General features: G+C 36.7%; 1 long non-coding RNA gene across 2 annotated transcripts in view; it reads right to left on the reverse strand.

The window, feature by feature from the left end:
• Nucleotides 1-713: 713 nt before the first annotated feature.
• LOC105067299 (uncharacterized) overlaps nt 714-13,033 on the reverse strand; it is a 38,461-nt gene continuing 26,141 nt past the window's right edge. Inside the window, exons 2-5 of one of the 2 annotated variants that reach the window (XR_012506405.1) lie at nt 9,591-9,744; nt 3,293-3,385; nt 2,395-2,584; nt 714-901 (exon numbers count right to left, since the gene is read on the reverse strand). This is a non-coding gene — a long non-coding RNA (uncharacterized LOC105067299). The remainder of the gene's footprint in view (nt 902-2,394; nt 2,585-3,292; nt 3,386-9,590; nt 9,745-13,033) is intronic. The other variant, XR_835140.3, reaches the window with a different exon arrangement.

A 13,033-nucleotide genomic window follows, 5' to 3' on the forward strand; every position in this document is an offset into this window, starting at 1 on the left:
ATGTGTTCCTGAGTGTCAGGCACTCACGGAATAAACATGCCATTGAATATTAACATGAAGGCTTCGTGCTGTTCTGAGCACACTCTGGGATGGCTATGGCAGAAAGGCCAGGGGCAGGAAGGGATGTATTTCCAGGTGGCAGTTGGCAGTCATGGAAAGCAACATCTTCTGTGACTGACACTTTAGATACGTTATTCCAATTAATCCCCACAATCACCTGAGCAGATATTATGCAAGTTTTTACAAGCGGGGAACGTAATTAGGTAACTGGAGCAAAATCACACAGCTGGTGAGAGCGGAAGCTGGGACCAGTTCCCAGATTTCACTCCAAATCTGTTCTCTGTCCACTTCCTTTTCCCTTCTCCCTTGCTGACCTTGGCAAATTTCATTTTTTTCTCAGACAAGCCACCTGGTGGGAAGAGTGCATGAAATGGTGCTTGTGAACGCTTCTGCCACAGGGCATGTCACATAATAGGTACTCAATAAAAATCACATTTTCTCCTCCCTGTCTCCTTTCTGCATCGTCTCACCTTACCTTTCAAATTTCTCTTTTTCTTTTTCTTCTCCCTCCTGTTTTTTCAGCTCTCACTTTCTTTTCACACTCATTTGTTTTTCTCTGTAGAAAAACAAAACTTAAAGATCCCATTCCCAGCAACAACAAAAGCTTAAAAAAAATCGCCTGGAATAAACCAATAAGAACTGCAAAGTCCACATGAAGAAAACGGTAACATTTTATTGAAGACACAAAAGAAGACCTGACTAGATGGAAAACTACATGGTTCTGGATGAAAGAGTAGATATTTCAAAGATGTCAATTTTGCAAATTAATCCATAAATTCAATGCAATCCCAGTACAAATCCTAACAGATCTGTTGAACTTGATAAGCTGATTTTACGGTTCCTGTGGAAGAGTAAACACACAAAAACAAGCAAAAAATTAAAGAAAAAAAAAATGAGGAAGAAACTGACTTTTCAGTTATCAGAATATACCAAGTTTATGTAAATTAAAGAATGCTGTATTGATTCAGAATAAAGTAATGGGCAAATGGAACCAGAAAGAACAATTCAGGAATAAAGGGACATTTAGAATATAAAAAGGGAGCATTTCAAATCATAGCAAAAAGGAAAGACTTGAAAAATTGTATTGAGAGGGTTGGAAATCCTGAAAAGATTCATTTAGTTTCTAATATCACATCATACACACAAAATCCAAATGGATTAAACTCTAAACACTAACTGAAAAAAAAAATTAGAAAGGAATTAGATTAAAATATAGTACATCAGTTTTTGTAATTTTAGGGGATGGTGAAGGCCTTCTCAGAAAGACACAAATTTCAGGTGCCATTAATAAAAAGATCTTATTTCAAAATATTAAAAGTTCTTTATGAAATAAGACACCAAAATAAAAGGTTCCAGTGAAAAGTCTTTGTAAAATATGTAAAACAAAGTATAATATATAAAATTTATTAAAAGCTCCCAGAATTATTAAAAGACATAAAATGTAAAACTGGAAAAAAGAAATGAAGAGATAATTCATTGAAAAATTAAAATATTAATAAAATATAGAAGATGCTCAATCTCAAAAATAATAAAGGAAATGCAAAATAAACAAGATATACTTTATAACCCATCAGGCTGTTAACAATTCAATAGACTGACACCAGTATTATCAGGTGGAAATGGGCAATTCATACACAGTTTGTAAGAGTGTAAATTGGTATAATCTTTTCTGATGACAGCTTAGAACTACCTATCAAAATTTAAGATAAGCTTATTCTTGGAGTTCTTAATTCCATTTCTAAGAATCAATTCTTCTGAAATATTCACAGATATTCATAAAATAAAACACGGATAATCACTGCAGCTTCATTTATAATAAAGGAAAATTGGAAGAAGACAGAAATTTCCCTTAATTAGAGAATGGTTAAATGAAATGTGGTTCATTTATACTGTGGAATACTATATGATGATAGAAAAAATGAGGCAGATTTTCATTTACTACTTAGAAGAGCTCCAAGACATATGGTCAAGTGAAAAAAAGCAGGATATCATGTGCTGTGAGCGAGGGTTTGGTTTTTCACTTTTTTTCATACTATTTGTATTATCTGTAGTAAGCACATTTTGCTTATGTAAATAAGAACAAAAGGAATCTTACTTAATCTTACTTAATTTGATCCAAGTAACCACAGCAGTACTCCTCTCGTTCTCATGTATTCACTACGTTTCCTGGGCTACACTCTCCCAGGTCAGGGGTGGGTGGGTAACACTAGGGGCAAGAGGCTGGAGGCCCAAGAGAACAAAGCAAAGGCGATGCTGAACTTGAACTAGCACAAGAGAGGAATGCTTCTCCTCAACTCCCAGCAAAGGATGCAGCTATCAGCAAGAATCACTTACTTAATTCCCTCTTTTGGTCTGGGCTTCAGTTGAAGTCCTTCCGGCAATGGAATCATGGTACCTGCCACCCAGCAGTGTGGCATCCACCTTCTGTTTCTTGGTAAACTCCCTCTGTCGCAGAGGAAAAACAGCACTGAGTATCTCTTGCCTCCTTCCCTTCTCCAAAACCTTCACCCCTGTTTAGCTGAAACTTTTAGGAAAAAAAGGAAAACTTAAAAAAATTTTTTGTAATATAAACATACACACATGAAGAGTATATATTTGACTTTGCATCAAACATTTTTTTTTTCTGGAAAAATTCCTTTAGAAAATTCAAAAGAAAATTATCATCGTTTATCACAAAATCATTATTCTCCTACAATACATCTTTGCCTATGTATTTCTTCTAGTTATTTTATACTCTTGGAACCATTTTCAAAATATTTATCTTCCATTAGGTTTTTCATCTAATTATGTTGCACTGTTTTCAGATTTTTTTCAGATGAGTATATTGGTTAGCCTAAGGTTCACATGACCGCAAGCAAGAACTAAAATTTTAAGTGATCCGAAAAATATGAAGCAGGATGAGTAATTTTGCACATACTGAAGAATACCAGAGTACTTGAGCATTTCTAGTAAAATGAACTCTGGTCTGAAAATCAAGAGACCTCAGCTCTGCGAATCAATGCCAGTCATTACGTACAATCTTGGACAAGGGTGTGTCCTCTTGGATATTTTAGATAGATGAGTTTCTTTACCTGTAAAGTGGACTGGGTAACAGAATTGTAAAACTCCCTTCCACTGATGAGATTCAAAGATTTCCGCTGATGCTTGGGCATGTAGCACAATTAGAACACAACTTAGAAACAGAAACAACAGTAGCAACAACATTAACAGGTACCATTCCAGGTGTGCTTACCGAGTGCGGAGAAACAGGCTATGTGCTTTATATATATATATCATCTTGTTTGTTCTTATCACTGCCATTTGAGGTTGAAATTATTTCCTCCATCTGTAGGTGAAGAAACAGAGACACGCGTCATTTTAAGGCTCTCCCTGCATTACACCATTACTGCTGCTGGGTGCAGAGAGGGAGGAGAGGAGGTTGGCAAGATGAGACCTTCAAGAATCTCTTGTTTCAGAAAGTGACTATGGCTCAAAGCTTCTTCCATTCCCTAGACTGTTCAGTTGTGGATGGGGCAATGAATTTCCATACTAGGCTGGAAATTTATAGCTGTGAGGGCATCCAGAAATTTTCCACTAAGATGAGAAATGATGTGTGTGGCTGAAGACAGATGAATCTTCCAGTTGAGCCTTACAAAAGACACTTCCAGGCCAGGTTCCTTGGCTGGCCGGATGCCTGAGATTCACTTATTGTGTGATTAAGTGACGGGCTTATGTTTCTAGAGCTAATGATTCAAAAGCTTTCTGTGATGTTAAGCTGAGACACGTGGAAAAACAAAAGGCAATTAGAAGCAATCAAAGCATTCAGAAATTAAGATTCAATTTCTGCATTTGCTAAACTCTTCATCAAGGAAGTCAGTAAAAAATTTTTAAAGCCCTGAATATCATACACAGAGAATTAAAACAGCAATCAGTTTTAAAATGTACACATGCTTCCCAGAACGCTTAGAACATTTAGGTCTGAGCCATTTTTCACTTGACTTATGTTGCATTTTTTCAGACATGAACACTCTCTTGAATGATATTTCTCTTTCAGTTTTGACAGCTGAATGAATGGACATGTAACTCCATGAATGCCAAAAACACCCTTATAAGCATCACAGAATAAAAGCCATACCGAGCTATTTATACTCTTTTAGTTACATTTTGTTTAAAAATATAGGCACCGGTGGCTGTGGCAGTGGGTAGTGACAGTGGAGGCAGGGAGGGGAGAGGAGAGAAGCAAGGTAGAGTTGGGTGAAGCCCCCTCACCTGCCTTCAGACAGGCCGGAGGGAACTGCTGTGAACTAAGGGGAGTGGAGGAGCCTGGCAGAGCTGTCTGCTCCCCCACCATCCTGCTGTCCCATCTCTCTCACCTTGGCCTCGAGATACTTTGAGCCTAAGTTACTCTCCCAGTAACTCAGGCCTTGGCTTCCCGGGAGTGACTGTCACCTCTTGGACCTGGTCTTCCAGAAGACTGGTGTATCTGTTTCCTAGAGCTGCTGTAACTAAGTACTCAAAACTGGGTTGGTTAAAATTAAACGTTTATTGTTTCAAAGTTCTGGAGGCTAGAAGTCTGAAATCAAGATGTCAGCAGGACCATGCTCTCATAGTTTCAGTTCTGGAATTTCCAGTTTTTTCAAATCACTTTTGTTTTTAATTTCTTCTTATTTATTCCCTCATTGTGTTTATTTTCCTTTTAAACTTTGACCTTGCTTTAAATCTTCGTCTGCTCATTCACCATCTCTGATTTTTCTAGGTATTTTTTACTGATTGATATTTTTCCTCATTATAAGTTAAATTTTCCTGTTTCTTCACATATAGAAATTTTTTATTGGATACTAGATATTAGCTGATATTTCTTAAGTATCTAAATTCTGTTGTCTCCTTTATAGAGTATTGGGCTTTGTTCTGGAAGGCAAACAATTTACTTGAAAATTAGCTTAATCTTTCCAAGTCTTCTTTATAAGATTCGTTTGGCAAAGTCTAAAGTGGCTTTTTTCCTCCTAGTGCTAGATCAGACATACTCCTAAGTTGTGGCTTTTAACAGGTCTCTACTATATGCTGTAGGTGTTCAATAAGTTCCCTCTACTCAGAGAGTACTGATCAGTACTCAAACACCTCCCACCCCTGTGCCATCCTTGGAGGATGCACGTCACAGCACTCTGCTAGTTGTTCTTTCTCTGGTAGTAATTCCCTTTGGCCTTATAAAGTCTAACTCTGTTAATGAATAGCCTCGTATTTATTCCATATTCAAGGGATCTGCTACACAGATTTCTGGATCTTCTCTACATAGCTTTGTTCTCTACATTAGTCTTCCAGGCAAATTCCCACCACCTCCGGATCCCTGAATGCTGGTCCTGTCTCTTCACTTCATTGGGATTACTATGCTCTGCTTGGTTTACCTGTCCCAGCACCACCATGTAGAAAGCGTGTCCATCCAGAAATCCAAGGCGTTTATGGACCTCATTTCATTTGTTTCCATTTTCTCAGGGGCCACATTCTCTCAGTCCTGACAGGTCTATTGAATAGTGCCTAAAACTAACTAATTACACGTTCATTTTTTTTTCACCTTAGGAATATTAGTCAGGTACCAAGTGCCTCATCACACTAGAAATTTAGATTTTTACTGGTGAAAACCCTCCCCCTATGTTAGATCAAGAAATCTCCATCCAGTACTTGAACAAAATCTGGATGCTGGTAAGAGTTCTGGAAGTAGGCCAGTGGTATGCGGATTTAGGGAGATAGTTGTTGCAGAGGGGGTCATTGTGTTTTTCATTATAGATAATCCTGCTTTATTCTGTGATCACTTCTCAGGTTTTCCTCTTTTCTTTTCTCTTTCACTGTAATGTGTACATTGAGGAGTTACTTTGCTTGTCCTGCTCAGGATTTATTGTTTTTCTCTCATTTGAGAATTGATGTGTTTCATCAATTATTGAAAATTCCTCCTTATTAAATAAGCAAATATTGCCTCTTATCCATCATTCTCTTTATTTTCTTATTTTGGAGAAATTAGATATGAATTAGACCATTTCATTCTATCATTCTTTTTCGTATTTCTCTTATTGTAGACTTCACTTTGCATGATTTCTCAGATCTTCAATCTATTTCACTAATTATCACTTCAGCTGTGTCTCATCTGCTGTTTAGCCTGTTCAGTAAGTTTGTAACTTCAGTATTTACATTTTTCACTTCTAGAAAAATTATTTGGTTCTTTTCCAACATGCTTGTTTTCTTCTTTTCTTTCTTCCTCTTTCCTCCCTTCCTTCCTTTCCTCTTTCTTTCTTTTTCTTTTTCTTGGTACAATCAGTTGATTTGATCTGGGCTGTAAGTAAAAAGGCCCATTGTAAATTGTTTAAAGTGTAAGAAGTTCATCCCATATAACAGAAAATGCAGAGACTGGGAACTCCATAGTAGTCAGATTCAGTGGATCAGTAATATCATCAAGGATCCAGGATCTTTCTGTGTTTCTGCTTTCCATCCTAAGTATTTGGCTTTTGTCCTCAGCCTTTTCCCTTATGGTCACAAAATGACTACAGCAGCTCTAAGCACCTCATTCTCATGCAGATTGTCCAGTGGCAGAAAGGAGAATACCCCTTCAAATATCCCTTTGTTTGATCAATGAAGACTGTCAAAAGCAGCAGGTTTTCCCTTGTGTCTTGTTGATCAGAATTGAGCCACATGCCCTTCTTAAATCGGAAGACAATGGGATATGTATGTATATGTATGACTGGGACATTATGCTGTAAACCAGAAATTGACACAACATTATATAGTTGAAGTATAGTCAAGTGATTATACTTCAACTAAAAAAAAAGTGTTAGGTCCTTCCAGGCTCCTCTTTCCTCTCTGTTTGGTAAAAATAAATGTTAGGATGATTTCCAACGTTTAGAAATAAAAAACATGCACAGTAAAAAAAAAAAAAAAGGAAGAAGGAGAAAGAAAGAAAGAAAGAAAGAAAGAAAGAAAGAAAGAAAGAAAGAAAGAAAGAAAGAAAGAAAGAAAGAAAGAAAGAAAGAAAGAAAGAAAGAAAGAAAGAAAGAAAGGAAGAAAGAGAGGAAGGAAGGAAGGAAGGAAGGAAGGAAGGAAGGAAGGAAGGAAGGAAGAAAGAAAGAAAGAAAGAAAGAAAGAAAGAAAGAAAGAAAGAAAGAAAGAAAAAAGAAAGAAAGGAAGGAAGGAAGAAAGAAAGGCAATGGAATTACCATGACTGATTAATACCAATTATAATTTGCCGTCTAAGGCTGAGGAGAAGCCCAGAATCCCCTGATACATATGGCTGCTTATGATGTAAACAAAAGTAACATTGAGCAATAAGAAGGAAATTTGGAGAAATTGCTATTTGGTACACAATCAACAATATCTGCCATTGTATCTATTCATTTAGAACAGTCTAATTCTGTAAATATTAGTAAATAAATATTTATTCCAAAGAATTGTTCAGATTGTTTTATTTTTTATATTTTCAGGGTCATAATACTTCTGATTATCTGGCAACTGTCTCAGAGTTGATCACTTCCTCATGTGCCTTGAAATTTTCTGATAATGAGCAAATCTTCATAGAGGACTTTTTTTCCCTGTAGGGAGTTTTATAAATACAGAATTGTAAAAGTGGTCTATGGTTTTGTTTGTTCAAATGTTTGCTTCAGCTGTGATTCCCGAGTTTTCACTGAGACCTGTTTTTACATTAATATTTCAGTGTGGGAAATGCTGTATTAAATGTGTAATATAAATGTTAATTCCATGTTATGCATGGTCCAGACATGAGGCTTTGACATCTTACAGAGACATGTTTGATTTCTATCTTGAGGCTCATGGAGTCAAATCCTTTTTTGGCTTCCCAGAACCAGTGGGCATGGTTTTTTTAGTTTTCCTTTTCTAGAAGTGGCAGCCCTTCCAGAGACCTGGTTTTTTCCAGGATTTATCCTTCTCAATCAGGCTGTTTTGTTGCACACCTCCAGGGAATGCCATTCATGTGGGAACTGTCGTTCTGCCTGCATTTGCATTGTGCTCTGTTTCCTCTAGGCTGGTGGGAGCTCAATTCCAAATGTGCAGCCCCAAGAGACCACATTTCATCAGAGCTCTCCCCTTTGTTTTGAGCTCTGGTAAGTGCTTAATTTTTTATTCATATTCTGTCCAGCAGTTTAATGTGCTTGTGGTTGAGGGAGGGGGGGGTCTATATTAGTTCAGTTTACCCTGTTACTCAAACATTTTATTTATAAACATTTATTATAGCTTTATTTTTTACTTTTATATTTGAATCGACTTAAATTTTTTTCAGATGATAACTAGGAGTATGGATGTTTAGAAAAGCTACTAAGTTTTGTCTGTTGATTTTGTATTCTGCTTATCTTATAGAACAAATATCCTTTTTTGTTATTGATTTTCTTATATTTTACCCATATGCAGTCATATTGCCAGCAAATAATAGTGTTGCCTTACTTATATGTAAGCCTCTTACCAGTTTTACTTTCTTCTTTTATTGCTTTGTTTATGTTTGCTATGACAGTCGTCGTATTAGTGACCACTGTGCCAAACTTTCAGAGATGATTCTGAGTCACCGTGTTTTTTTTTTTTTTCATCAAGTTATAGTGGGTATGGAGACACTGTCCAGATTCCCTTTCAAGGAAGGGAATCTGTTGTTACAGCTCTCAGTTCTTTCAGGGTTTCCCTCAGCTACAGAGAGCTGCCTCAGCCAAGAGCACACCCTTCCCAGGTTGCCCCAAATCCAGTGATTAATCAAGGCAGTGGTAAAATGGTCCAACCCTTTGGGTCTAATGCAGGAGACTGCTGACAGGCCTCTCTCTGCCCAGTCTTCCTGTCTTCTCCCTTCCACAGGGATTCATCCTGAAAAAATACCCTGCACACTGAAATCTGTGTTGCTGTCTGTATCTTTGGCTACATTCTTATTGACCGTATATGGACTTCTCATAATCACTTATTTCTAATTTATTTCTAATTTTAACTTTAAAAATCTCTAAAGCAAGATTCACTTTTAAAACTTTCTTTATTCTAGTTGTGTGATAAACACACACATAGCTACCTTTTAATATTAATTAAATGTTTAAAATTTAATTATGATCAAAGAATATAATCTAGTATATTTCTCTAGAATTTATTGAGATTTCATTTGTGATCTAATATTTGGTCCAAAGCTACATATTATTCAAAGCTCTTAGAAAAAATGTGATTTTCCTTTCATTGGGAACACAGTTAACAATTTATCTATTAAGTCATTCTTACTGATTGGATACTTAAATTTGCAAAGTTTTGTATTCTTAATTAAATTCTGAGTATTTGGTTTGCCAAGGACAATAGAGTTATGATACAGTTTGCCACTGTCATCATGCATTTTTAATTTTCTTTTATCATTATAGCAGTATTCCCTTTAGGTTTATGTTATTGAGGCATAAAGATTTATAACTCTTATATTTTCTTGGAGGATTTTACCTTTTCTCAATAAACACTTCTTAGTTTAACCTACTTATTTACTTCTTAACTCTGGTAGGTTTAACTAAATATTATCATATGCCTTATTTTTATTAGTCTTTACTTACCATAACTTTGCCCTTCCTTTTATTTTAATCCTTCTGTTTTGTTTGTTTTCAACAGGGTATTTTAAACTCCATTTGAAAGGCAGTGTCTTTTAATATGGACATTTTACTCCTGTGTGTGACAGGCTACATCCATCTTAGGTCTGTACATCTTGGCCTGGAACAGCAAGGAAATTAGAAAAAGATAAGATAGGAATCATTTGGCTTAAGTAAGAGTTTGTCTTTTCACAGGAAGTTAGAAAATTTGGCGTAGCCCATTTGACTGTATTTCGAAAGAGCGACCACGTCAATCTGTAGTTCGGACAGTTGGCCAGGGACAAAGACATCTGGGAAAGAGACCTAACCTAAGGAGCTTTCTGAAACGGTCTTTCTCAGAAGGTGTGCTCTTCGAGTTGTGGGAGTAGCCTGAGCAGCCTTGTAACCTTTCTCTCTTCTACTTCCAAGGCCAGAAACTAGAATTGCAAATAAGTTAGTTAAAAAAATACAGGTATAGGGGTGAGTGTACAGCTCAGGGGTTGAGCGTGTGCTTAGCATGCATGAGGTCCTGGGTTCAATCCTCAGTACCTCCATTAAAAAATAAATAAATAAATCTAATTACCTAACTGCCCCTCCACCAGAAAAAAAAAAAAAAAGAATTAAAAAGTGTGCAAAATCAGTAAGACAGATCAAAAAACAGTTCATGGATTCAAAAAAATATTTCAAAAAATACATTTATGTAGAATGTGGTCAGAGTCTGAAGTGAGAGTCAGAGTAGAAAAGAGGTCAGGATAAGAAGCAGTTTAAACAAAAAACAACCCCCCACAGAAATTATTTTAAGACAACTGCAATATTATCAGTCCATTTTTAGGGCTCTGCCAAGTTTCCAAAAGCCTCATTGTTGCTGTTGAAACCTCTGACAGAAAATACTAAAGTAAACCAGTTTGTTAGAATTGTTCCTCTTCCCTCATACTGTTTATATCTGTTGCCCCATGTTCTCCAGTTTCAGACTGACAAAAGGCTGCTGGGAGTAACTCATAAAGACTAAGGACTTGGCCTCTTCATTTTGTTTTGTTTTCACACTGACAAAAAAAAAAAAAAAAAAGGCTGCTGAGTACAGATTCAAATAACTCTGTATGGTTGAGTGCTTTTCTGTGTTCATGGATGCCTGAGGCCTGTTTATTTTGGGAGGCACACTGGCATTCATTTCCACTAGAAAGTAGCAGAGGGAAGCCAGACCCTTTTTTCCCACAGAAGGGGAGCAAAAAATATAAAAAAAAAATTTTTTTAGAAAGGATGATCAGTGATAAGCAAGAACATGTCAAGGAATATTACATATTCTGTTTTAGGAAATTTGGAAGTGCTCAGTGCTTGGGAAATCAGGAAATGGCAATTTTAAAGTAATCTATTTCTATATCTCAGGGGTGGTACTGTGAACCTATCCAAGGGTCTGAGGTCTAAATGCAACAGAAAGCGGAAATGAAAAATAAGGAACGAGAAGAACCCAGTTTAGAAAGGAGACAGCCTATTCCGCTGAAGAAACATGGGACCTAGATCTTGTACTGGGCAGCAGACATTTTCATGCAGGGTTGTTGGAATTACCAATAGATTTCCAAGTGGAAGATCAGTTAAGAACTGAGTCACCTAAGGCATTAGATATGAAAGAACACGGGATGCCCAATTTGTAGAGGATTGACCTATTATTTCTTTCTGCGTTTTTTATTTTATACAGCCACCCTTCTAAGCTGAAGAAACTGATGGCTCCAGTGTGATTTCATTAATGGGTATTTCTTTGACACTGTCACCTACATGGTTATAAAAATAAAAGAAGTTTTCAGAACTTCTTTTCAGAGGACTTTTCACGCTTTTTCAGAGAAAAGACAAAGTTCTAGTCACTAGGTGCTTGAACCCCAGATCAAAAGAACCGATCTAAACTCCTAACCAAAAGTAAGATGGACATACGACTTATGGCAGCTCATGTGACCTCTGGCTATGGAGAATGGCTGTCTGGTCTCCATCCAAGTTCCTCAAACAGGCTAGGATTGCAGTAGTTAATCTCTGAGACTCAGTTCCATGGAGACTGATACACCTACTTCCTCCGCCAGGTCTAGATCTATTCAAGTAAATTGACTTAACAATCCCTCTTTGAATAATCTATCCCATGGAAGTAAAAGCACAAATATTTAAGTCCCAAAATGTTCATTGTAGCAATATTTATAGCACTCACAAGACTGGAAACAACCAATGGCCTTTATTAGGAATGATCAAATGAATGTTGGTACTTCTGTCCTGTGGAATATTATATAGCTATATTTAAAAGTGGGTTCATGAATAACTGAAAAACTGTGCTGAACACTGGAATTTGACACAACATTGTAAAATGATTACAAATCAATAAAAAATGTTAAAAAAAATAAAAGTGGGTTCAATCCCTATTTATTGATGGTAAGTATAGTAGCTAGAACTTTTAGAATGTTCACTATGTATTTGCCAGCTCTGTGGTGTACATTTTATCATCTTATATAATGAGAACTATTATTTCTCCTACTTCATTTTATAGATAAGAAAATTGAGCACAAAGGTAGTTACATAATTTTCCAAAGATATCAGAGCTAGTTAGCAAGGAGTCAGAATTTAAGCCTAATCAGTTTGACTCCATAATCTGTGCTTTTTATCCCTGTACTAGCTTACAAGTTGCAGAGAAATGGAAAGTAAGACAATGTGAATAATAACAAACAATATGAAAAACTACATAATGTGTCTCTGTGTTTGTATAAAGTTGTATGAATATGAAGAAGAGCATGGAGAGATACAACCAGACATGAACAGGGGTTACCTTGGGGAGCCAAGTGTGGTGGGGATGGATGGGATGGGAGAGCTTATTAACTTTTTATTTATACATCTTTGCATTGTTTTCTAGGTTATAGACACCACATCTAATAGTTGTATCTCTAGTCTAAATGATAAAGTTCTTTGTGCATCCATAATACATTCCAGGATTCCTTCATTTATCCGAAGAACACTTACTGAATCTCTGCTATAGGGCAAGCACGAAACCAGGCACACGGACATAGACATTAAAGGTATCTACAGGCACTTCAAGGAAACAGACAAGTAGAGCATGTCTTAAGTGTTAGGATAGCAGTAAAAAAGAATAATAATCGGGACAGTTAATGGTAATGGTAATGGTAATGGTTACTGGTGATCCTGAAATGTTTCCCCCCAAAGCAGTACCAGACAGCCTTAGCTTAGCAATGTTCTACAATCTTAACTTCACTACTGTCGCCTCCTAGCATAACGTAACGCAGGGATCAGCAAACTATCACTAGCAGACCAAACCCACCTACCACTTGTTTTTGTAAATAAACTTTTGCTGGAATACAGCCCCACATGTTGGCTTATGTGTTATCTGTGGCTCCTTTCACACTACGGTGGCAGAACTGAGTCACTGTGACAATGGCAAAACCTAT

This window comes from Camelus bactrianus, chromosome 4, assembly GCF_048773025.1.
Source record: "Camelus bactrianus isolate YW-2024 breed Bactrian camel chromosome 4, ASM4877302v1, whole genome shotgun sequence".
NCBI lineage: Eukaryota > Metazoa > Chordata > Mammalia > Artiodactyla > Camelidae > Camelus > Camelus bactrianus.